This window comes from Myotis lucifugus, unplaced genomic scaffold (assembly GCF_000147115.1).
Source record: "Myotis lucifugus unplaced genomic scaffold, Myoluc2.0 scaffold_19, whole genome shotgun sequence".
Classification (NCBI taxonomy): domain Eukaryota; kingdom Metazoa; phylum Chordata; class Mammalia; order Chiroptera; family Vespertilionidae; genus Myotis; species Myotis lucifugus.
The window spans coordinates 8,331,437-8,357,998 of record NW_005871067.1 but is presented as its reverse complement, the minus strand read 5'-3'; the positions used below and the strand labels follow the sequence as shown (position 1 = coordinate 8,357,998).

Below are 26,562 nucleotides of genomic sequence, written 5' to 3'. Positions count from 1 at the left end.
TGCCATCTTGGTTGGGTTAATTTGCATATCGTCACTCTGATTGGCTGGTGGGTGTGGCTTGGGGCGTAGCGAAGGTATAGTCAATTTGCATGTTTCTCTTTTATTAGCTTAGATAATTTACTTGGGAGACCCCAGAAGAGTAATCCACTTTTGACAAGACCCCTTACTGTCTTTATTCCTGATTTATCCCCATCATCTACTGCCCTGGAGTCTGATTATTTCATGAATGCTAATTCTTCCTCTAACCAGACTCCTAGAGAGGGCTACATCTATACTTTTCTCCTGATCCTCCTGGCCCCTTACATGCTTTCAGAACTATGTGTTGGTTTTTTTATCCACCAGAAAAGCATCATAGGATAGGTTTAGAAGAGACTTTAGACAAAGAATATCAGCCTTATGTTTAGGAAATGTGCTGGGCTGGAGAAGGTGCTAAAGGCTCATGTCTCCTCCAGGCTGGGACTGTTGCAGAAGTCCCTGAATGCAATGGAGCATTCTTCTAATGAAATCTTCGGTAAAAAAGCTCAACACTTCTATTCTTTTTCTTTTACCAACATTTGTTGAGTATCTACTATGTGCCAGGTCCTGTGTTACTTATGAGAATACAGTGACACATAAGACATGGTTACTGCTCTCAATTTTACTTATTTATTTTTTAATTTATTTATTTATTTTGCTCTCAGTTTTTTAACAGCTTTATTGTATTGTTCATATATCATACAGTTCACTCACTGAACGTTTATGATTCACTGGGTTTTAGAACATTTTTGTTATCCCAAAAAGAAACCCTTTATCCATAGCAATAACTTTTTACTTCTCTGTGGTCCCCTTTATCCCAGCCCTAGGCAATCACTAATCTACTTTCTATTTGTTATTCTGGATATTTCATATAAATGAATTCACACAATATGTGCGATTTTGTGACTGCCTTCTTTTGCTTGGCATGATGTTCATTTTGTAGCATGCACGAGAACTTCTTTCTCATGGCCAAGTAATATCTCATTTTATGGATATACTACACTTTCATTCAACAGTTGATAGACATTCCACTTTTGGCTATTTTGAATAGTGTTGATATGAACATTCAAGTGCAAGTTTTTGTGTAGACATATGTTTTCATTTCTCTTGTGTATATACCAGGTACATACCTGGGAGTGAAATTGCTTGGTCACATAGTAACTCTACGTTTAACATTTTAAGGAACTGCCAACTGTTTTCCAAAGTTGTTGCACTATTTTCTATCCCCACCAGCAACGTGTGAGGGTTCCAATTTTTCCACCTCCTCAGCAACATTTATTATTATCTATCTTTTTTATTATAGCCATCCTAGTGGATGTGAAGTGATATCTCATGGTGTGTGTGTTTTTATGTTGTTTTTTGTATGTCCCAGTGACCAGACCTTACATAACTTAATATGTGATTATCCCATTAAATCATGCACCCATCCAGTACCACGCCTAGTTATTAGAATATTATTATTATTTTAAAAACTATTTTTATTGACTTCAGAGAGGGAGGGAGAGGGAGAGATAGAGATAGAAAGAAATATCAATGATGAGAGAGAATCATTGATTGGCTGCCTCCTGCATGCTCCACACTGAAAATTGAGCCCACAACTCAGGCATGTGTCCTGACCAGAAATTGAACCGTGACCTCCTGGTTCATAGGTCAACGCTTAACCACTGAGTCATGCTGGCCAGGTGAGAATATTATTGACTATATTCCCTATGCTGTACTTTACATCCCCATGACTATTCTGTAACAACCAATTTGTATCCCTTCACCTTTTTCACCCACCCCTCCGAACACCCCTCCCATCTGGCAGCCAACAAAAAGTTCTCTGTATCTGTAACTCTGTTTCTGTTATGCTTGTTGAATTTGCTTGTAGATTCAGTTGTTAATAGATATGTATTTATTGCCATTTTATTGTTCATATTTTTGATTCTCTTTCCTTCTTCTTAAATTAGACCCTTTAGCATCCTATATAATAAAAGGTTAATATGCAAATCGACCGAATGGCGGAACAACCGGTCGCTATGACATGCACTGACCACCAGGGGGCAGACACTCAACGTAGGAGCTGCTCCCCGGTGGTCAGTGCACTCCCAAAGGGGGAGCACCGCTCAGCCAGAAGCTAGGCTCATGTCTGGTGAGCGCAGCGGCAGTGGCAGGAGCCTCTCCCACCTCCGTGGCAGCGCTAAAGATGTCCGACTGACGGCTTAGGCCCACTCCCTGGGGAGCGGGCCTAAGCCTGCAGTCGGACATCCCCCAAGGGTTCCCAGACTGCGAGAGGACACAGGCCGGGCTGAGGGATGTCCCCCCGCCCACCCCAAGTGCACGAATTCCGTGCACCAGGTCTCTAGTTTCATATAATACTGGTTTGGTGGTGATAGTTCACCTTTAGCTTTTTCTTGTCTGGGAAGTTCTTTATTTGTCCTTTGATTCTAAATGAGAGCTTTGCAGGGTAGAGTAATCTTGGTTGTACTAGTAGATCTTTGTTTTTTATCACTTTGAATATTTCTTGCCACTCCCTTCTGGGCTGCAAAGTTTGTGTTGAGAAATCAGTTGACAGTCTTATGGTAGCTCCCATGTAGGTAACTAACTACTTTTCTCTTGCTGCTTTTAAGATTTTCTTTTTGTCTTTAACCTGTGGCATTTTAGTTATAATGTGGGCCTCTTGGTGTGGGCCTCTTTGATTTCCTCTTGTTTGAGACGCACTGCTATTCCTGGACTTGTAAATCTGTTTCCTTTACCAAGTTAGGGAAGTTTTCTATCATTACTTTTCAAATAAGTTTTCAATTTCATGCTCTCTTACTTCTCCTTCCGGTGCCCTCATGATGCAAATGTTGTTATGCTTGAAGTTGTCCCAGAGGCTCCTTATACTATTCTCTTTTATCCTCTTTTTTTGGGGGAGGAGGGGTTCTTTTAGCTGTTCTGATTGGGTGTTTTTTACTTCCTTATTTCAAATCTCTGGTTTGATTCTCAGCTTCATCTACTCTACTGTTAATTCCCTGTAAATTATTATTTTTTGCAGTTAGTGTAACTTTCATTTCTAACTGGTTCTTTTTTATGCTATTGAGGTCCTCACTAAGTTCCTTCAGTATCCTTATAACCAGTGTTTTGAACTCTGCATCTAGTAGCTTGTTTATCTCAATTTTGTTTAGTTCTTTTTCTGCGGTTTTGTTCTGTTGTTGCATATGGGCCATGTTTCTTTCTCTCCTCATTTTGGCAGTCTCCCTCTGTTTGTTTCTATATATTAGGTAGAGCTGCTACATCTCCCAGGCTTAGTAGCATGACCTAATGTAGTAGGTGTCTTATAGGGTCCAGTGGCACAGCCTCCCCGATCACCCCAGCTGGGCACTCGAGGTGTGGCCGCCCCCCTTGTGGGCTGTATACCCTCCTGTTGTAGTTGAGTCTTGATTGCTGTTAGCACATCAATGGGAGGGATTTACCTAGGCCAGTGGTCGGCAAACTTAGGCTCGTGAGCCACATGCGGCTCTTTGGCCCCTTGAGTGTGGCTCTTCCACAAAATACTGACTTCTGCACATGGGCCATGAAGTTTCAGTCACACTGTATGTGCGTGCCGCACGTGGCATTTTGTGGAAGAGCCACACCCAAGGGGCCAAAGAGCCGCATGTGGCTCGCCAGCTGCAGTTTGCCGACCACTGGCCTAGGCCATCCAGCGGTAAGGACTGGCTGTGACCACTGACCACCAACCTCTAACCACCTTGGAGGATCAGCTGTGTGGATACCCACTGGACAGAGCAGGACTTACTTCAGTAGAGCTCTGGTACCCACTGAGTCTGCCCTTGAATATGTTGCTTATGGAAGTGGTGGTGCTTCGACATGCTCTGAAGCTGTCCACTGAGTGCACTAGTTCTAGGGCCTCCTAGGAAGTGTAGGCCAAGGTCAACCACCACCTGTGTTCTGCCCAGGGCCACCAGGCAGAAGCTACAAAGTAATCTGCAGATGGCTGCTTGTGCTTAGCTTAGAGGTGCTCAGGTGAGGTCAAGCTATGAACCAAGGCAGGCTGCTGCTAGTGCTGGACCTGAGGCCACTTAGTGAGAGGTACTGGGCATGCTGAGACCAGATGCTGCTTAATTGAGAGATTTTAGGAAAATCTGAAGCATGAGCCAAGACAGGCCATTCTTATGGTAAAGCTAATGGAAACCGGTTGGGTGAGCCCAAAAGTTGGGTGGGGCAGGGCCTCAGGGAATTATCAGGGTGGGATAAACTGTGTGAGCCAAGTTGATGGAGTCTCAAATATGGTGCCTGTCTGCTGGCTCTGTGGGGCAGGGCTCATCAAAGGAACAATGGCTTCTGCCAGCATTTCTGTCTGGGAGAAAGCTGTTCTTCTAGCCTTCACCTTGATGCTAAACAGTTTAGTTCTTCCCATATGTCTCTGGTGCCTTTCAAGCTGCTGTCCCTGTGCTGGTGCTCAGAGGGTATAAGTCTGAGTAAGTCCATGTGCGAGCCCTTTAAGAGAAACTGTCTGGGACTCCAGCAGCCTCAGCCTTCCTCAGCCTCAATTCCCGCTGGTTTTTTACAGCTAGAGGTGGAGTGAAAACCTGAGCTTGGGTGTTTGGTGTGGGACTGGGACCCTTGCTCCTCATTGGGGACCTCCACAGCCAAGGTATGCCTCCCAATTTTTATCCCCCACATGTGGGTGTGGGACCAGCCCCTGCCAAGTCTCTGTCCCTCCTACCAGTCTCAATGTGGGTTCTTTAATTTCGTAGTTGTAGGACTTCCATTCAGCTTGATTTCAGGAGATTCTGAATGATTGTTTTTCTGTAGTTTAGTTGTAATTTTGACATGGTTGTTAGAGGAGGCGGGTACCGTGTTTATCTATGTTGCCATCTTGGCCACCAGCAGTCCTCATTGTGGTTTTGATTTACATTTTCCTAATGGTTAATGATGCTGAGTAGCTTTTTGTATGTTTATTGGTCATTTGTGTGTCTTCTTTGAAGAAACATAATCAAATCTCTAGCTCATTTAAAAATTTGGGTTACTTAATTATTGAATTGTAACAGTTCTTTGCATATTGTGGATATAAGTTCCTTTTCACATATGTGATTTTCAAATATTTTACCCCATTTTGTGGGTTGTCTTTTCACTTTCTTAATGGTGTTCTTTATGCTGTAAAGCATAAAATCTTTTAATTTTTATGAGTCAAATTTTCCCCCAGCTCTTGATAAACCCAGATTTATATGACAGATTTCTAAGCTTTCAAGTGTTTCTGTTATATTTCTTTGTTGTTGTTGTTATTTTTTTAGTTATAGAATTTTTATTATTTTTGTTTTTTTTCTTTATTGATTAAGGTATTACATATGTGTCCTTATCCCCCCATTACCCCCCACACTCATGCCCTCACCCCTTTGAAAGTCTCTAGAGTTGAATAGTATATAACCAGTCTCATAACTTTTAATACTCAGAGCTTCTTATGTTGGTGACTTAGTTTTAGCTTTTAAACTTCCTCCTTATATTGCTGGTGAAAACAACCATTGGCTGAACACATTGATTTGGGACTAGACTTGATTTGGAGCTAGACTTCTGAGAATAGTTGGCAGCAAATGTACTGAGGTTGTATTTACACATGCCGGGAAAATGGAGCACTGTCAATTCCCATTGTAATGTCAGTCAACTCCCTTGTGTTATCTAATATTTTTCAGCTTTATCTACTCTAGTATACGGCACGGAATTTAATAACAAGAAGTGCATTGGGTTATGTAGATAAATTACCAGAATGAAAAGCTTAAACTATCTCCTATGCTGATCCCTACAAAATATCTTAGCAGTCCACCCTCTCCCTCTATTGTTTTGACAAGATTAAGAAGTAAGACATTTTAAAAAATTAAATTTGTTGGGGGTAATAGTGGTTATTAGGATCATATAGGTTTCAGGTGTAGATTTCTCTGCTCCAAGATCTGTATATTGCACTGTGTGCCCACCACCTGAAGGCAAATCTTCTGTCACTATACATTAGGCTCCCTTCACACACCCCAACCCCCAAGGACATTTTACTTACACGATAAAGTTCTGTTTTAAGTCATCTGTGACACACCAAACACCTCTATAACAGTAAGTACCATTCCTGGTCACTGAGGGAGGGAGCAGGCTCAGGAGGTGTGATCTTGGACAGGAAACAGCGTGTCCAAGATCACATTCCCACTGGTAGGTGGTAATGCTGGGTTCTCTTTTGGGGGGCATACTTGTGATTACTTGCAAATGTGTTCTTTCAGAGCCTTATTTGTTTTGTACCCTTTTAACTCTTTACCAAGTGTTGTCATTTCTAAGATGGGGTAAATAAATGTGTTGGGGTTTTTTCTTTGCATGTAATCTGAACAAGTGGATGTAAATCATGTAGCTGGGGGACAGAGGTGGGTGGTGGAGCGTAGGAACAAAAATGTGAGAAGGAGCGGAACTTCGCTAAGGAAAAATGGAGAAGATGAGAAGTTCTTTCTTTCCAGATGCAACGAAGTCGTGGAATCTATTAAATGAATCAAGTATGGTATAGTACAGTTAAAAAGTCCCAGGCTTGTTCATTAAGTATTACTCATTGGGCACCAAAATGCTTGGATGACTTTTTAGTAGGTGTAATTTGGAGATGAAGCATGGCTCCATATTCCCTTTTTGTTTTGTTTTGTTTTAATCCTCACCCGCGGATATTTTTCCCTTGATTTTTAGAGAGTGGAAGAGAGAGGGAAAGACAGAGCGAAATATTGATGTCAGAGAAACACATCAATTGGTTGCCTTCTGCACGTGCCCCAACTGGTGCCCAGGCCGGGGAGGAGCCTGAAACTGAGGTATGTGCCGTTGACCGGAATCAAACCCAAGACCCTTCGGTCCGCAGGCCGATGCTCTACCACTGAACCAAACCAACTAGGGCCCATATTCCCTTTGTAGATGGAGTTGCCTGGGATCAAGTGGATGCTACTGGGTGATGGTGGCATCTTGGATTGTTCTGGCCTTTCTTTTCTGTAGAATGCAGAACCATTACATATGGTTTTATGGTCACAAGTTGACCTGAGGGTGACAGTTCTTCCAAAGAAGTCAGTCCTTCTTGGGATGTTTTTGGAACCTGTGATACTTTGGCTTCTTTGCCTACATTATTCTTGATTTGGGGACAGATTTTTGTACTTTGAAGATGGATCTGATATGGTTAGATGTGTAGGCTTGTGTTCAGTTCTATTGTCTGCTACTTAAAACTATGTGACCTTGAGTACAATACTAAATTTCTGGTTTTTCATCTATAAAAATGTAGATAATACCTATCTCATGCTCTTATTGTGAGGATTAAGTGATATTGCGTGAAGTTCAAAGAATAGCATACAAAATAGTACTCATTACATAGTAAGTATGTATTAAATGTTAGCTATATTGTTGTTGCTTTGAAACAAGCAAAACATTAATTTCCACACAGCTCTTGTAGATGAAGTAGATGATCAAATTGGGCAGCAGTATTTTTAGTAAAATATAAATGTGTGAAAAGAAATAACAATACTATTCCCATTCATTATCTCCTGTGTTAGGCCCTGTAGTGTGTGTATATACATATATATAAATACTAGAGGCCCAGTGCACGAATTCGTGCATGGGTGGAGTCCAGCCGGCCTGCCCCGATGGGGGCCAATCGGGCCAGGCCGGCGGGCGGGGGGAGGGGATGTGGGAGATTTGCCGGCCGGCCCGCCCCCGATTGGGGTGGGGGTGGCTGATCAGGGGCGGGGCTGGTTGGGGGAGGGGCCACTGGAGGTTTGGGGTGGCCAATCGGGGCCCGATCGGGCCAGTTGGCCGCCTCAGTGCAGTCATAGCGACCAGTCGTTCCAGTCATTCCGGTCATTCTGTTGTTTCAGTCGCTTGTCATATATATATATATATATATATATATATATATATATATATATATATATATCCTAGAGGCCCGGTGCACAAAATTTTGTGCACTCGGGGGGGGGGCGTCCCTCAGCCCGGCCTTTGCCCTCTCACAGTCTAGGACCCCTCAGGGGATGACCACATGCTGGCTTAGGCCTGCTCCCCGGGGAATCGGGCCTAAGCTGGCAATCAGACATCCCTCTGGCAGCCCGGCAGCCCTTGGGGGATGTCCACTTGCCAGCGGGGAGCAGGCCTAAACTGCAGTCGGACATCCTTAGCGCTGCTGAGGAGGCGGGAGAGGCTCCCACCACCACCGCTGTGCTGGCAGCCATCAGCCTGGCTTGTGGCTGAGCAGAGCTCCCCCATGTGAGAGCACCCTGACCACCAGAGGGCAGCTCCTGCATTGAGTGTCTGCCCCCTGTTGGTCAGTGTGTGTCATAGTGACCAGTCATTCTCAGTCTTTCTGCTGTTAGGGTCATTTTGCATATTACCCTTTTACTATATAGGATAGAGGCCTGGTGCATGGGTGGGGACCGGCTGGTTTGCCCTGAAGGGTGTCCCGGATCAGGGTGGGGGTCCCGCTTGGGTGCCTGGCCAGCCTGGATGAGGGGCTGATGGGTGTTTGCAGCTGGTCACACCCCCTTCATGGTGGGGGTCCCCACTGGGGTGCCTGGCCAGCCTGGGTGAGGGGCTGAGGGCTGTTTTCAGGCTGGCCGGCGACTGAAGCTCCCAGCCTCTCCTTTTTCTCTTTTTATTCTGGGATTTATTTACCTTCTATAATTAAATCTTTGTTGCCATCACTGCCGCTCCCAGCTGTGAGGCCGCGGCTGGCTGAAAGCAGGTATCTGGGGTTTGTTTGGCTTCTATAATTGAAACTTTGTTGCTTTCGGAGCTTAGAGCAGGCCGCGGCAGGCGGGGAACCTTGGCTTCCTCCATCACTGGAGCAAGCAAGCCTCCTGCTTGCTTCAGCTGGGTGGCTGCTGGCCGCCATCTTTGTTGGCAGTTAATTTGCATATCTTGCTGATTAGCCAATGGGAAGCGTAGAGGAGGTACGGTTAATTACCCTTTTGTCTTTTATTAGATAGGATATATATGGCATCATTTAATTCTCATAACAGTCATGCAAGGTGGTTTTATGAGCACCACTGAGGTCCATGCTCATGGTCAGGCAACTAACTGTTCAGTAGAGCTAGTCTTAGTTACACATTTCTCAGGAACTGGGCTTTCTCTTGTCTGTGTGTATCTTGGGAGCCAAAGTAACAAGAACGTCATTTTTACCCTGGCCGGGTGGCTGTTGGTTGAAGCATGGTCCAGTACACCAAAAGGTTTCGGGTTCGGTTCCCAGTCAGGGTACATACTCAGGTTACGGGTTTGATCCATGGTCAGGGAGCCTATGGGAAGCAACCGATCTATGTTTCTCTCTCTCTCTCTCTCTCTCTCTCTCTCTCTCTCTCTCTCTCTCCCCCTTCCTGTCTCTAAAAATCAATAAAAACATATCCTCAGGTGAGGATTAAAAAACAAAAGTCAGTGCTTGCTTTGGCAGCACATATACTAAAATTGGAATGATACAGAGAAGATTAGACTGGCCCTTGCAAAAGGATGACACCCAAACTTGTGAAGCGTTCCATATTTAAAAACAAAAACAAAAAAACACAAAAGTTATTCTTTGCCCTGGGCCTGTTGTTTCAGTTACTCACATAAAGCCATGGCCCAAAGGGAGGTAGGATATCTAGGACATCAACCCTTTTGGGGTGAGTCTTTTCAGTTGCGATGATTGAACAGCATCCAGGAAGATTTCAGGGGACTTGACTTTTAAAAAGGCCTATGATCACCTCTTTTTAAGCCAGGCCCTATTGGTCTCTCTTCTACCCACAGGCAGATAGATACCCACAGCCTTAACAGTCACCCCAGGCTGGAGGATAAGAGCCTCATGTCCCCTCCTCACTATCACAATACAGGTGCTTCATAACTAATTTTGCTACTGTTATGAATCGTAATGTAAATATCTGATATGCAGGATGTATTTAGGCGACCCCTGTGAAAGGGTCGTTCGACCCCCAAAGGGGTCGCGACCCACAGGTTGAGAACCACTGCCTAACTGGTTTGGCTCAATGGAGAGAGCGTAGGCCTGCGGACTGAAGGGTCCCGGGTTCGATTCCGGTCAAGGGCGTGTACCTTGGTTGGGGGCACATCCCCAGTAGGGGGTGTGCAGGAGGCAGCTGATTGATGTTTCTCTCTCATGATGTTTCTCTCTCATAGATGTTTTTAACTCTCTATCCCTCTCCCTTCCTCTATGTAAAAAAAAAAAAAAAATCAATAAAATATATTTAAAAATAAAAGAAAAAAGACCTGAAGTTCATTAGGCATCGAGTCTCAGGGTAGAGCTCTGCCTAAAAGACTTAGGGACTGCAGAGAATGGCTGAAGGCTTAATGCAGCCTTATGTGGACAGCCCAGGTGGGCTCTGAGCAGAGCACAGACATAGACTGCCTGGTGCTACAGAGCAGCAGGTATGTGCTGGCGGTGAGAGCACTGAGCATGGTAAGTTGCTTTCGGTTCTGGCAGTGCCAAAGACTACATATGCTGACAGGTCAGGTTATAGTTACTTTGGGAACTGTGACCTTTGAATTTCCTGGCTTACACATAAAATTTCAGTTGCATAATTTGCCTCTTCTTGCCCTCCTTGGCATTTAATTTTTTATCTCAGTGAATTAGATCCATATCTTTCTGCCTAACCTCTTATTAGGGCAGTCTCACTGTTCTTCTCCAGCTCCCCCAGAGTGTCAGGCAGGAGACCAGCTGGGGAGACGCGGGGGTGGCCTGTAGGTATTTTCTTATATCTCCAGGCTAGTCTCCTAGGCTGGGTGAACCCACCTGGGGCTGCCTCTGGGATGGATGGCAGTATGTTTCAGCTGCCCTTTCTACATCTGTACTTCTGTGCACACTGCTTTGTGTATATGCAGCATTCTCTCCAGGCAGCTTAGCCAAATTTCCCCAGACTTCAGTTTCCACTTGGAGTTCCTTCAACTCTAGGAAACCTGTTTCACCACCATAGCCTAAAATTATCCCCCTTCCAATGAACTCTGTATAACCTGAACATTTCATTTGGCCTCAGGATATTTTCCTTGTTTCAAGAACATTTGTCATTTGTGGTTGAAGAGTGGTCTGGTTTCTTTTTTCTAAAAACTAGATTATAAGAATCTTGAGGGCTAAGATTTGAAATCATTGCATTGCTTGTTAAATGGTCACTGGATTTGCTGAAATAAACATGTATTTTCTTAGTGTCTGCTATGAGAAAAGCAGTGGGCTGGGAGCTATGAAAGACATAGGACAAGCAAGGTCCTTAAATTAAATTCCTTAAGATACTTAGACTGGCCTTGCAAAGCGTGGGCTTGCCTGCCTGCCAGCTTCTTCTTCATCTCCCAGTGAACTCTTAATCCACTGGCCTTGATCCCTGCAAAGGCCCAAGTCTATAAGTCTGTTCTCAAACCTGACAGCCTGTGTACGTGTGAATCCTTCTGCCCCCAGAGAAAACTCCTTCCTTTACTTAGTGCCATTCTTCCAGCCTCAGTCAAGGCATCACTTCATTACCAAGGCCTTTTCTGATCTCCTCAGCCAAGGATGCCCCTTATATTCTGCTATTATTTTCCTCCAAAAACTTTTTTTACAATACAGAAGTGTCTGCTGAGTCCTGGCTGGTGTGGTTCAATAATTAAGAGTATTGGCTCATGCACCAAAGGGTCGCAGGTTCAATTCCCAGTCAAGGGCAAAAAGCTGGGTTGCAGATTCCATCCCCAGTCCAGGTCAGGATGCGTGTGGGAGGCAATTGATCACATTGTTTCTCTCACATCAATGTTTTTGTCTTTCCCGCCCTTCCTTTCTCCCTCCTTCTCCCCCTCAATCTCTCTCTCCCATTCTTTCTAAAAATCAATGGAAAGATTATCCTCCAGTGAGGATTAATAAAACAAAAAAGAAGTATGGACTGATTTGTCTATTTGAATTATTGACATTTTTATACTAATGGTTATCACTCCCATCTGAATTTCCATTTCTGGGACATAGGAGACAGCATTTTATTCAGATTCTGTACTTAGACCCATCATGATGTCTGGTATTTACTAGTAGACTCACCGTAAATTCTAAATAATTGAGTGTTCTTGTAGAAACGTATATACTTTTTTTTTTTTTTCAGGGACAAGAAAGAAACATAAAATGACTAGTGATTTATCCTCTAGTTACATTGCTTTGTTTTTTTTTTCCAGTAGACAGGCCTTATGGAACCACCAGTGTCCCTCTCTTGAGATGAAAATTGGAATTTCTTTGATCTAGACAAAATACATGTGCTTTTGTTCTCCTTCTTTGTCCCATCTTTCTTCCCTCTTTATTCCTTTTTTGGCTTGTCTTAGAAATAATTTAAGGCAACTTAGGCTCTTGATCTGTGCTGTACGGTGAGGAGGGTAGGCAGGACTATTCTCTTGTGTGAAATTCTAGACGCTTATTTTGGAACCTTTGGGATACCCACTTTTCCTGAAACTCTCAGAAGTATTTTTAGAAGCAGCCTATGCTACCAAGAGATAGGAGAAACAGAGCTCTTAGTTTCATCTCTTTGCTGATTCCCCCAGAGGGTATGTGTGCTTTTCCTAATCTTTGATATCTCAACTTTCCCATGTACTGGATATTGTTTATGACTTGCCTATGAAATCTTTAAATAGAGAAACTGAAGTAAATGTCTCTGAAACACTTCAAGTTCGTCAGGGAAAAAAGAAGTGCTCTGTAAACTCAGAGTATAATTATTAATCAGATTTTCCTTTCCACTTCTCTGTCCTGGGTTTGCCTTCAGCACTGCTCAGACTGCCAGGATTAACACATAGAAAATAACCAGACCATCCCTCCCAACCCCCTCCTGGCACAGTGGCACAGACTGGAGATAAATACAACTCTCTAAGCCAGTGATTTTCTAACACCCTAAGGCAGCGATTTTCAACTTTTTTCATCTCATGACACACAAACTAATTACTAAAATTCTGTGGCCCACCAAAATCTGACAAAAAAAAATAGGTATAATTCTGATTGTCACATTGGACTGCTATTGTTGTGTTGGCTCTTGGTCATTTTTTCATTTGACAATCAAAGGAAAAAGAGGTCCGTGCCCCTGACTAAAAAGTCAGGTATTGCATGTTTTAAAAATTATTTTGACACTCTGGTTAAAAATCCCTGCTCTAAGCGACTGTCATTAGTGTGAAGGTGGCAGAAGTCTCTTTGAGCAGCACTTTGAGGGAGTCTTGCTCCTTCTGGGTATCTCTGGCCTCTATTGCCTTCAGTCCTGCGTGGCATTTTCAGTTGCCTTTGATACCCACTTTTCTTAGTCTGGCCAGAAGGGGGTTCTCCTTCATTAGCCCCCACTAGTGCTGCTGAATACTAGTTGGGAGTGGATGCCGAGTTCTAAATATGTCTTTCAGTCCATTTCTGAGTGAGCAGTTAACCAGCTGTGGAGCCCACAGGTTTAGGGTCTCCATTCTCCACCTCAGTTTCCACTGGTCAGTGCTCCCTTTGGCAGTCAGATAAAGAGGCCTCTGTAGTCAGAGCTGTGTCCATTTTAGTACAGCAGCAGATTTTATTGCTTTCAAGCTTTAGTTTTCACTTCTTAAAGAGTATCAGATTTCAATAGTAATATTATGTGTACATTTTTGAAAGAACAAATTCAGAAGCAGAATTTGATAATTAACCCTTACTGTGTCTCTTTCTGTGTTCCCTTCCTTCTAAGAAGACCAATTCCCTAATGCCTGTAATATTCTTGGCACACAGTAGGTGCTTTAATAGTCCTTAATTGGGCATGGTAGGAAGAAGTATCAAGTCTAACTGTCTAAGCCAGCGATTTTCAACCCTTTTTCTCTCATGGCACACATAAACTAATTACTAAAAATCTGTGGCACACCAAAAATATATTTTTTGCTGATCTGACCAAAAAAGGTATAATTTTGATTCATCCACACCAGATGGCTAATGTATTGGTTGTTGTCATTTTTTCTTTTAATTTTTTAATTGATTTTTTTTTGAGAGAGAGAGAGAGACATTGAGAGAGAAAAAACATCAATGTGAGAAAGAAACGCCGATCTGTTGCCTCCCATATGTGCCCTGACTAACCCACAACCTGGACATGTATGCTGACCAGGAATCAAACCCACCACCTTTTGGTGTATGGGAGGATTCTCCAACCAATTGAGTCAAACAGGCCAGGGCTGTTGTCGCTTTTTTTATTTGATAATCTCTTCTAAGGGAAAAGAGATCAGTGCCCCTTGACTAAATAGTCAGCTATTACATGCTTTAAAAATTCTTGCGGCATACTGGTTGAAAATCACTGGTCTAAGCCATATAATTTAGCAGGATTCACAAAAATGTAGAAAAATGTTTTATTTATTGTGTCTTTCTAGTTCCTATTTATCTTGTCCTCTATTTTAGCATCCCACCCCATTTTGAGGCAGTACTTCCTAAACTGTGTTCTATGGGCTGTTTAAAAGGATTCTGGAGAAAATTAAAACATGTTCATAATCAAATGATTGGATTTTACTATTTTTTTTTGTAAGGGGAAGGATTATAAAGCTTTTAAAAACTGATTATGTTCTGCAACTGTTAATTCAGCCATCAGACATTTTATTAGTTGTGGGTTTTTTATTTATAATAATTTTTTTTTTTAATTTCAGAGAGGAAGGGAGAGGGAGAGAGAGAGAGAAACATCAATGATGAGAGAGAATCATTGATTGGCTGCCTCTTGCATGCCCCCCACTGGGGACCGAGCCAAAATCCAGGCATGTGCCCTTGACTGGAATCAAACTCGGACCCTTCAGTCTGCAGGCCAATACTCTATCTACTCAGCCAAACCAGTGGGGATTTTTTAATGAAGTCTTTTATTATTATTATTATTATTACTAGAGGCCCGGTGCACAAAAATTTGTGCACTCGGGGGGGAGGGGGGGGTCCCTCAGCCCGGCCTGTGCCCTCTTGCAGTCGGGGACCCCTCAGGGGATGACCACCTGCTGGCTTAGGCCTGCTCCCCAGGTGATTGGGCCTAAGATGGCAATCAGACATCCCTCTGGCAGCCTGGCAGCTGTCGGGGGATGTCCACTTGCTAGCGGGGAGCAGGCCTAAACTGCAGTCGGACATCCTTAGCATTGCTGAGGAGGCAGGAGAGGCTCCCACCACCACCGCTGTACTGGCAGCCATCAGCCTGGCTTGTGGCTGAACAGAGCTCCTCCCATGTGAGAGCGCCCTGACCACCAGAGGGCAGCTCCTGCATTGAGCGTCTGCCCCCTGGTGGTCAGTGTGTGTCATAGTGACCAGTCATTCCCAGTCTTTCTGCTGTTAGCGTCAGTTTGCCTATTACCCTTTTACTATATAGGATAGAGGCCTGGTGCACGGGTGGGGGCTGGCTGGTTTGCCCTGAATGGTGTCCCGGATCAGGGTGGGAGTCCCCACTGGGGTGCCTGGCCAGCCTGGATGAGGGGCTGATGGCTGTTTGCAGCTGGTCACACCACCTTCAGGGTGGGGGTCCCCACTGGGGTGCCTGGCCAGTCTGGGTGAGGGGCTGAGGGCCATTTTCAGGCTGGCGGGCGACTGAAGCTCCCAACCTCTCCTTTTTTTCTTTTTTTTTTTTATTCTGGAATTTATTTACCTTCTATGGCTGTCACTGGAGCTGAGAGCCGGCTCCAGCTTTGAGGTCCAGCTCCAGCTTGAGGCCTCGGCTGCTGAAAGCAGGTATCTGGGTTTGTTTGGCTTCTATAATTGAAACACTGTTGCAGCTCCAGCTCTGAGGCCCGGCTGGCTGAAAGCAGGTTTCTGGGGTTTGTTTAGCTTCTATAATTGCAACATTGTTTCTTAGAGTGCACCTTAGAGGCCGGCAGCGGCAGGCGGGCAACCTTGGCTTCCTCCATCACTGGAGCAAACAAGCCTCCTGTTCGCTTCAGTTGCCTGGCTGCCGGCCGCCATCTTGGTTGGCAGTTAATTTGCATATAGCCCTGATTAGCCAATGGGAAGTGTGTCAGAGGTACGGTTAATTACCATGTTTGTCTATTATTAGATAGGATTATTGATTTCAGAGAAGAAGGGGGAAGGGAGAGAAAGGGAATCATCATTGATGAGAGAGAATCATTGATTAGCTGCCTCCTGCATGCACCCCACTGGGGATTCAGCCTGCAACCTGGGTATGTCTCCTGACCAGGAATTGAACCTCCTGGTTCTTAGGTCAGTGCTCAACCACTGAGCCATACTGGCCTGGCCATCCATCAGACCTTTTGATTTGTGATTAATAAAATACAAATTTATCAAAAATGTTATTGAATTTATAGGTTGGATCACTAGGCATTTTTAATTTGTCATCCCATGCCAATCTAAGTATACCCTACTACCTCTTGAGCTCTTTTAGTATTTTTGTAAATTTTAATTTAAAACTATTTTGTGGTCAAATCTATTTGAGGAATGTTGGACTAGGATGGAACCAGTCTTACCTTTAAGACTACAGTAAGTCTTCATTTAACGACATCAATAGAGTCTTGGAAACTGCAACTTTAATTGAAATGACATCTATCAAAACCAATTTTACCATCAAATAATTGATATCAACAAGTGTTAAGTTCCTACAGCAAAAACATTCCTACTGGTCACAAAAACATTGCCAAACTTCTAAATAAGGACTCAAAACATAATATTAAAAAATGAAATAAATATGAGTTATACATAAATCTAAGAACTATTAATTAAAACAAGTAAGAGAATTATTTTTCAACCCACCTATTCCAGTTCAGAGTTGCGTGTGGCCAAAGCCACTCCTGGCAGCTCAGAGCACAAAGCAAGACCCACACTAGACAGAACACCCTTCCATCACATGGTGCACTCACACACATACACATACTCAGATTAGGACAATGTAGACTCTCCAATTAACCTAACATACATATTTTTGGAGTATGGGAGAACACCCACACAGACATGGGGGGAATAGGCAAACCACACAGATATTAATTCTTTCCGGGAACTAAAAAATTTTTTTCTCAACAGCATTAGAATAAAATGATGTTGAACAAAACAACGTTATTGGAGGACCTGCTGTACTTTGTGGACTGTGACTAGTCATGGTGATCACTGAGTTATCTGCTATGTTGGACACTGTCCTAATCACTTCAAAATAGTTATTTACTTTGAGCCTCCCTTCAAAACCATTATATTCCTCTGAGTTAAATGGCATTAGATCTCTATTTAACAGTGGGGGGGCATGTAGGCTTGGGCCTAGTAAGTTTTGTATCCCAGGTTCACGTCTGGATCCTTGGAGCTCTGGAGCCTGTGCTCTTTCCACATTGGCTCTTAGCTGTGTCCTTTCAGTATTGCAGGTCTAAACTTTGTGCCAAGGTCACTAACCCTTCCTTTTACCTGAACATTCCTACAGAGGCAGGCTTTGGTACTTTGTTTTGCTACTGCATTTCTCCTTTGCTCATGCTGATTCTCTCGTGTTCCTTACTTTCTAATTCTTTGTGCCCATTTATCTTACCCATTTTTCAGGATCTCTTCAGATCCACCTTTTCTTCTGTGAAACTTGTCTGGATCTTGCAACACAACTTTTCTCACAGGAATATTTCCCTTCTTTTTTAAGTAAAAAGGGGAGGGAGGGAAAAGAGGAGAATGCCTGGATTTCCTTCAGCCACAGTTTTCTGTCTGTCTGAGGACTTCTTACCTCTATAAGCAGGAGCCACCTGCCAAGGTCAGCCATGGGCCAAGGTCAGCCCTTCTGGATCTGCCCTGAGACTGAGTGGCCTGAGGTCCTCACTGTGAGCTCTGTCTGCTCTATGCCCCTTTAGCTACAGCATTTCTGTTTAGGAATGTTTTCTTTCCCTAATCCAGGCCTAGAACACCACGATTAGCTTCAACAGTGCAACTATATTCAGCAGCCAAGGCCAGTGTCTTGTGGCCACTCCTTCTAAAAAACCCCCAACCCCTGTTCTTCCCCAACAGTTGTCTCTGAGTCTTAAATTTATCTGTTTGAAGCAATTCCTTTTTGTTTTTTAAACAAAACTCAATCATTGGACTTTGTCCTTTGTAGATGAAGTGAGAGTTGCTTTCTGAGGACTGGCTCATACCAGCTACCAGCTGCTTTTAAATTGCTGCAGGTCTTTAAAGAGACAGTTTAGTTGTGGACCAAATTTCCTACCCACAGAACCTTGTTGTCTGTAGGATTCTAGTGTAGACTATGACAGTGTTGAGGTGGGTGACACCTGGCAAAGGTGCATGAGAGGTACATGAGTTTGGTTTTAATCTCCCATTGGGTCAAAGTCTTGTAGAGTTAATCTCTCTCTCTCTCTCTCTCTCTCTCTCTCTCTCTCTCTCTCTCACACACACACACACACACACACACACACACACACACACACAGTTGGCAGTATGTGTGCCATGTGCAGGAATGGTGAACAAAACCCAAACACACACATTATAGCCATATGGGCTGATGATCAAACAGAAGTAAAGCCTCATCATTTGGAGGCCTCTGGCATTGGCAGTGTGTCCTATCTGGAGAGTATCCTCAGTTAGCAGTTACTTTGTAAAAGACCGAAAGACTAGGCTGTGCATATTTGGCCTCAGCCATACAAGATAAAAATGCAGTCAGAAGGATGTGATGGAAGACAGCCTGTTGGAGGAAGGTCCTGAAGAACACAGAGTGAAAGAATGGTAGCCTCAAGCTGGCCTTCCTCCAGCTTTGTCTCTTGGATTTTGCACTGGAGCTGAGAAGGAGGGACTAAGTTTTTGGGTAATGACTGGCTCCTTTCTGCCTTCTTGTTAGAATACAGAATCCCAACTCCAGTAGTAATACCACATTGAATACTCCATTTATAATGCCCTAAAATTTGGGGTTAGAAAAAAACAGACCTCCATCTGCCTTTGGGGAAGACTAAAAGGAAGTTTCTCTATTAGTATCTTGCTTATTATTGCCATTGCATTTAAAAATCTGTGAGGGGCTCAGATTTTGTCATCCTATATACTAAAGAGGTAGTATGCAAATTGACTGTCACTCCTCGTACAAGATAGCTGCCTCCATGTGGTCACAGATAGTTGCCCCCATGTGGTCACAGGTAGCTGCCCCCATGTGGTCAGAAGATGGCCGTGCCCATGTCACAAGATGGCCACCACAAGATAGCTGGCAGGGGAGGGCAGTTGGGGACAAACAGGCCAGCAGGGGAGGGCAGTTGGGGGCGATTGGGCCGGCAGGGGAACAGTTAGGCGTCGATCCGGCTGGCAGGGTAGTGGTTAGGGGTGATCAGGCTGCCAGGCAGAAGCGGTTTGGGGCAATCAGGGAGGCAGGAAGGCGAGCGGTTGGGAGCCAGCAGTCCCAGATTGGAGAGGGTGCAGACTAGGCTGAGGGACCACCCCTCCCCCCCGCTTGAATTTCGTGCACCAGGCCTCTAGTGTATCATAAATGCAATAAGGGTGGCAACCATGTCCTTAAAATAGTACCATGTGTATGGTATATCTGACCTGGTGGCTGAATGAGTGAAGAGGCTACTAGCCCGAAGTCAGGAGCATCTTACCTTGAAAGTCTGAGATTGTGTCTGTGGCATTTTATTTGGGTGTGGGTTAGGATGGGAGATGGCTCCCTCAGTGCTTGTGACCATTGATTGTCTTCATTGGAGCCTGACTTGCCAGGTTTGTGGGGACTCTTGAGGATTATAGAGTACTTGTTGTTGGAAGTGGTCTCAGATGAGTGAAAAGTCTTCCTTAGTGCCAAGGGCTGTCAGAGGTACTCTTCAAGCCCCAGCCCATTTCCCTATCACTTGGCCATGGTAGGGAGAAGTGGGCATATCACGTGTTAACAACTGCTTACCTTACTTTTTGGGAAGATAGGAATTTTCAGATCTTTCCCTCGTGTTTATGTAAAACATGGGAACAAAATAATTGCCATGAATGAACAGAGATGGCTGTCATTTAATCCCATGCATATGTGTTCCTAACAGTCTTCCTTTAAACATTCTGTGACTAGGAAAGTTGTGAATAAAGTTAAACCAATGATTAGAAGTAATTGTCAACCTTCCTACCCCTGAATAGGATGCAGATAATAAGTAAAGTCAATATTTGGTTTGTATACCCTCTGTATCTAATCTGCTTTATTATATCTTTCTTCAAAATGTCTTTGGAAATTGGTTATCCTGGCACCTAAAATTACACTTGCCAAAATTGCTGCTCAGTGTTTGTTAAATTACTTTTCCTTTTAAAATTCCTGTTCCTGTTGCCATAGCTCTAAACTGGTCCCCCTTCATCTCATGTCCAAGGGATTGCCCAGGCCCCCTGTACACACCTGTCTGCAGTTCCACCTTCCTTGGTACCACCCTCCTGGCTACAACCAGACCATTGTGCTTTGAAGGCTGGGTGCTCCTACTCATGTCTCCAGTGAGCTCTCCTGCCTGATCAGCACCACTTTCACTCTCCTCCCAGTCCCCTGCATGCACTCTGCTAAGTTTTGCTCTAGCTTTCTATGCCTTCTCTCTACCCAAAGGGCCTGGCCTCTCTTCTCTGCTTATCAAATCCTAAGCATCCCTACCCTGACAGCTTGGCCATACAGTTTAGAAAATGTTTGCTTGTTTGTTATAGTGCCTGTGTTAGTTTTTTCCTTAATTAGATTGTAAGCTTCTTGAGGGTGGCATATTGTCTTCTTTTCTGCTTGCTTCATTCAGTGGTCATCATACACTTTGTGAACAGTTAGCAAACCCTTCAGGATATAGCTTTTACATTTTGCTGTTGAGTTCAACTGCACCTTTTAATACTTTAAATCAGGGGTCCTCAAACTTTTTAAACAGGGGGCCAGTTCACTGTCCCTCAGACCGTTGGAGGGCCGGACTATAGTTTTAAAAAAAACTATGAACAAATTCCTGTGCACACTAGCAGCGATATCTTATTTTGAAGTAAAAAAACAAAACGGGAACAAATACAATATTTGTATTTGCATGTGGCCCGCGGGCCGTAGTTTGAGGACCCCTGCTTTAAATCCTATCTAATAAAAGAGAAAGATGCAAATTGACCATGGCCCCGAACGGCTTCCCATTGGCTAATCAGGGTGATATGCAAATTAACTGCCAACCAAGATGGCGGCCGGCAGCCAGGCACCTGAAGCGAACAGGAGGTTTGCTTGCTCCAGTGACGGAGGAAGCCAAGGTTCCCTGCCTGCTGCTGCCGGCCTCTGAGCTGCAACTCTAAGAAACATTGTTGCAAATATAGAAGGTAAACATTCCCCAGAAACCTGCTTTCAGCCAGCAGGATCGCAACAGTGTTACAATTATAGAACCCAAACAAACCCAGATCCCTGCTTTCAGCAGCGGAGGTCTCATAGCTGGAGCCGAGCCTCAGAGCTAAAACCGGCTCTCAGCTCCAGTGACAGCCATAGAAGGTAAATAAATTCCAGAATAAAAAAAAAAAAAGAAAAAAAGGAGAGGTTGGGAGCCTCAGTTGCCCGCCAGCCTAAAAATGGCCCTCAGCCCCTCACCCAGACTGGCCAGGCACCCCAGTGGGGACCCCCACCCTGAAGCAACAAGATGGCGGCTAATTTGCATACTGAAGGCAGGCGGCAGCGGGAAAGGCTGTCCGCGGTCCGGGACCGGGATCTGTGACCCTGCTGGGCGGGGGGCAGTGCTTGAAGCTGTCCGCGGTCTGGGACCCGGATCTGTGACCCTGCTGGGCGGGGGGCAGTGCTTGAGGCTGTCCGCGGTCTGGGACCCGGATCTGTGACCCTGCTGGGCGGGGGGCAGTGCTTGAGGCTGTCAGTGGTCCCAGGACCCGGATCTGTGACCCTGCCGGGCGGGGGGCAGTGCTTGAGGCTGTCCACGGGACCAAGACATGGATCTGTGACCTGCCGGGTGGGGGGCAGCGCTTGAGACTGTCCGCGGTCCCGGGACCCGGATCCGTGACCCTTCCCGGCGGGGCAGCAGCTCGCACAGGGGCGGATCGGCTGGGGTTGGGCAGGGCAAGACGCCTGGCTTCCGCCCAGCCCCAGTCACTCTGGGCAGGTGAGCAGTGCAGAGAGCCTCTGGACAGGGGAGGCAGGCCGGCGGAGGGCGGCCTGTACTCCCCACATGGCGGTGGTGACAGCTGTGAGCGTGCCAAGCGGAGCCTGCAGGCTGAGCTGAAGTAGCGCCTGCAGGCCATCAGCGCCCAGGGGTGGCTGTGCAAGATCCGCCTCCTGGCCCAGAAGGTGCAGGATCGCAGGGACAGCCACCGTGGCGGGCCAGACTGACGTCCTCCTGGCCGAACCATGGGGCTTTGCGGATCTGCAAAGCCAGAGGCCTCTGGTGTGCACATCCCCCCTGGCATGCGAACATCCCCCAGCACACTGTCACCCTCCCGCGCCTGCAACAGTTGCAAACCAAGGCGTGCACAAGTTCCCCCCACCTCTCCACCACATTTCCATCAACCCAGCATGCCTAATACCCCCACAGAATGTGCACACATCCCCTCAGATGCGCTCACGTCCTTTGGAGAGTGTCTGGGTGTTCTGGGTGCTGAGAGTGGGCGCCTGTGAGATGACAGTGAGAGGGCGGAGTGGTGATGCCCTGTTCCCACGGAGGCCAGTGCAGCTACGAGATCACCTCTGGGGGGTTAATGCAGGTGCTGAGGCAGGAGCAGGTGCAGACAGACACACCTGGTGGGCGCGGGCGGCCCTCGCTGAGGTGCCTTTGGTCAGTGTTCAAGATCAAGAACCCAGAGGCGGAGAGGAATTCCGTCCTCTCAGTGTAACAGTGGGATAGTCGGGGCGACTGTAGAGAAGGAATGTGCACTTTGGGTGCCAGCACCCATGAGCAAAGGCTGCCGTGACTGAGCCTCGCTTGCTTGGGGCCTAGCTCACTCCTGCCGGGCAGCGGGTGACAGGATGTGCTTTTCTGAATTAATGAGAGAAAACGTTGATTCTCCTGCTGCCCACGAAGGTGGAAAGTGAAGTGGGGAGACATGTGGGGAGTGAGTGAGGTTCCCTGTCTGGGGGTTCCAAATCTGCTGTTGGTTTATTTCACCTCTGACTAGAGATATACAGGGTGTCCCCCCAAAATGTATACACACTTTGAATACCTACTAATTCCAATGGTTTTAAGCATAAGAAAGAAAGAACAATGGAGCTGTCATCTGTTAACACTTGGAGTGCGGGTGAATTTCCCGCCAAAATATAAGATGGCTCTGTCTTTTGGTTTTGTTCCATCCACCAAAAGGGTGGATTACAAATAAATATTTGGTAATACGCAGTTACAATCGGCCCGAGTTTACACGTTTCCCGCACTCCACCGCAAATCTATATGAACCGAGTTAAAGACGGCTCCCGCGGAGTACGCGCAATTCACGCGAGCCGACTTAACTCGTTTCCCGCAATCCAAGTGTTAAAAGTGTGGGCACAAACAGGTAGTTGGACATTCCCTGAGGGGTCTCAGGTTGGAGAGGGTGAAGGCCAGACTGAGGGGCCCCTTTCCTCCCGCCTCTACCCCAGTGCACAAATTTCGTGCACCAGGCTACTAGTGTTATTATAATGTACTAGAGGCCCGGTGCACGAATTTCGTGCACTGGGGGGGGGGGGTGTCCCTCAGCCCAGCCTGCACCCTCTCCAATCTGGGACCCCTTGGGGGATGTCTGACTTCCAGTTTATCTGCCTAAACCAGCAGTTGGACATCCCTCTCACAATCCGGGACTGCTGGCTCCTAACCGCTCGCCTGCCTGATTGCCCCTAACCACTCTGCCTGCCAGCCCGATTGACCCCTAACCACTCCCCTGCTGGCCTGATTGACACCTAACTGCTCCCCTGCCGGCCCAATCACCCCCAACTGCCCTCCCCTGCCAGCCCGATTGCCCCCAACTGCCTCCCCTGCTCGTTCGATGGCCCCCAACTGCCCTCGCCTGCAGGCCTGATGGCCCCCAACTGCCCTCCCCTGGAGGCCTGTCCCCCACAACTGCCCTCCCCTGCCGGCCTGGTAGCCCCCAACTGCCCTCCCCTAGAGGCCTGGTCCCCCACAACTGCCCTCCCCTACTGGCCATATTTTGACAATGTGGTGGCGGCCATCTTGTGATGACGTGGCAGCAGCCATATTGTGGCAGCCATCTTGTGATGATGTGGGGGTGGCCATCTTGTGATCATGTGGGTGCGACTATCTTGTGGTGGCCGTCTTGTGATGACGTGGGGGGTGGCCATATTGTGATGATGTGAGGGTGTGAGGGTCAATTTGCATATCACCTCTTTATTATATAGACTAGAGGCCCGGTGCACAAAAATTTGTGCACTCGGCGGGGGGTGGGGGGGGTGTCCCTCAGCCCGGCCTGTGCCCTCTCACAGTCAGGGACCCCTTGGGGGATGACCATCTGCTGGCTGAGGCCTGCTCCCCAGGGGATTGGGCCTAAGCTGGCAATCAGACATCACTCTGGCAGCCCGGCAGCCGTCAGGGGATGTCCACTTGCCAGCGGGGAGCAGACCTAAGCTGCAGTCAGACATCCTTGGCGCTGCTGAGGAGGCAGGAGAGGCTCCCACCACCACCGATGTACTGGCAGCCATCAGCCTGGCTTGTGGCTGAGCAGAGCTCCTCCATGTGGGAGCTCACTGACCACCAGAGGGCAGCTCCTGCATTGAGCGTCTGCCCCCTGGTGGTCATTGTGTGTCATAGTGACCAGTCATTCCCAGTCTTTCTGCTGTTAGGGTCATTTTGCCTATTACCCTTTTACTATATAGGATAGAGGCCTGGTGCACAGGTGGGGGCCGGCTGGTTTGCCCTGGAGGGTGTCCCGGATCAGGGTGGGGGTCCCCACTGGGGTGCCTGGCCAGCCTGGGTGAGGGGCTGATGGCTGTTTTCAGGCTGCCTGCATCCCCTTCAGGGTGGGGGTCCCCATTGGGGTGCCTGGCCAGCCTGGATGAGGGGCTGAGGGCTGTTTTCAGGTGGGCCAAGCCTGCAACTGAAGCTCCCAGTCTCTCCTTTTTTTCTTTTTTCTTTTATTCTGGGATTTATTTACCTTCTGTAATTGAAACTTTGTTGTGGCTCCAACTCGGAGGCCGGCTGGCTGAAAGCAGGTATCTGGGGTTTGTTTAGCTTCTATAATTGAAACATTGTTGCTTCCGGAGCTCAGAGCTGGGCTGCAGCAGGTGGGGAACCTTGGCTTCCTCCATCACTGGAGCAAGCAAGCTTCTTGCTCGCTTCAGCTGCCTGGCTGCCGGCCGCCATCTTGGTTGGCAGTTAATTTGCATATCACCCTGATTAGCCAATGGGAAGCGTAGCGGAGGTATGGTTAATTACCATGTTTTTCTATTATTAGATAGGATGTCCCTTAGGAAGATGTTGGCTGTAATTCTATTAAGAGATGTTAACTTATGGTAGTTGTACTGGTGTACGAAAACTTCTACAGTTAATCTCCAGTGTGGTACTCATTTCAGTACACATGAACTGTACATTTGTGCAGTGTCATTACTTCAAGAATGACTCTGTGAATGCATTTTGTAGCCTTTCGTGGGGGTGGGGGGGAGTAGTAAAAGAAGAGAATTCCATGTTAAAATTATTATTTTTTAAACATTGGTCATGTATTGGGCAGAAACAGTGTTCATAACATTTTTCTGGGCTTAGGTATGTTGTTTTGGAGATCTTTACGTATTCGGTATACACTGTAGTGACCTAACATAGAAAATTGTAGCATGTCATTGCAAGCTTTCTCTGCTGTCACCAATGAAATTATTAAAAAACAAAATAAAATGACAACAACAACAACAAAAAACAATTAGTAAATCCTTGATTCACAAACTGAATCACTGGCCTAGAAAATATTCAGTAAGAAGCATTTTCCTACCATTACCCCATTTTGAATTATTTTTCTATAGGTCTTATTTTCCATTTTGGGCTAAATGTTCTGGGCTTAGGAAAAGAAACCTCAAACATTTCATAAAGTTGGCCTGTGGACTAAAGGGTCCTGGGTTCGATTCCGGTCAAGGGCACATGCCCAGGTTGCGGGTTCAATCCCCAGTAGGGGGCGTGCAGGAGGCATCCAAGCAATGATTCTCTCTCATTGATGTTTCTATCTCTCACTCCCTCTCCCTCTCTCAAATCAATAAAAATATTTTTTTTAAAAAAACGAAAGCTGAATCTTGTGGTACTGCAAAGGACTGTTCTGCTCTTTGGAAGGTAAGGTGGTAAAGGAGAGGAGTAGCTATATAGATAGGTGTGATGTGGTAATTGTGGCAGCAAATGTGGCATGGGGCTCAGAGACCTTCCTCTCAACAGGAGCCCCATACCACACTTGCTGCCACCACTACTGCATCATACCTATCTGAGGGTAGGCACAGCTGGGGGGTGGGAATGGGGTACAGACCCTTCAGCCTATCTCGCTTTCCCTTTCTTATCTCCTGTTTACCCACCTCCACCCCCAAGTCAGGACAACTCTTGCCATGTTAGAGATATTGCCTCTTCAAGTAGCACAAGTGTAAGGAGCAAACTCTAGGAGTTGGTGTATGTATTGAGAATGTGGGCTTTTACTTTATCAGGAACCCTCTTAAGCTGTTTTGGACCTGTTGAGGATTGGTAAGGGGCTCCAAGAGCATTTCCTATGGGTCTGAGACCATGTGCCCATCTACTTAGGGAAGGATCATGGAGTCGAGAGTGTAGAAGCAAAGTGGAGGCTGAGAGGCTGATCTGGAGATAGGTGTTCTCGTGGTCAGATTTTGA

General features: G+C 46.1%; 1 protein-coding gene and 1 non-coding gene across 2 annotated transcripts in view; both read left to right on the top strand.

The window, feature by feature from the left end:
• MICAL3 (microtubule associated monooxygenase, calponin and LIM domain containing 3) overlaps positions 1 to 26,562 on the top strand; it is a 263,988-nt gene that overhangs the window by 21,396 nt on the left and 216,030 nt on the right. The gene's annotated exons all lie outside the window — the stretch shown is intronic.
• LOC111825269 lies at positions 9,394 to 9,500 on the top strand. The gene has a single exon (XR_002828444.1). It is a non-coding gene; the product is annotated as a U6 spliceosomal RNA (small nuclear RNA).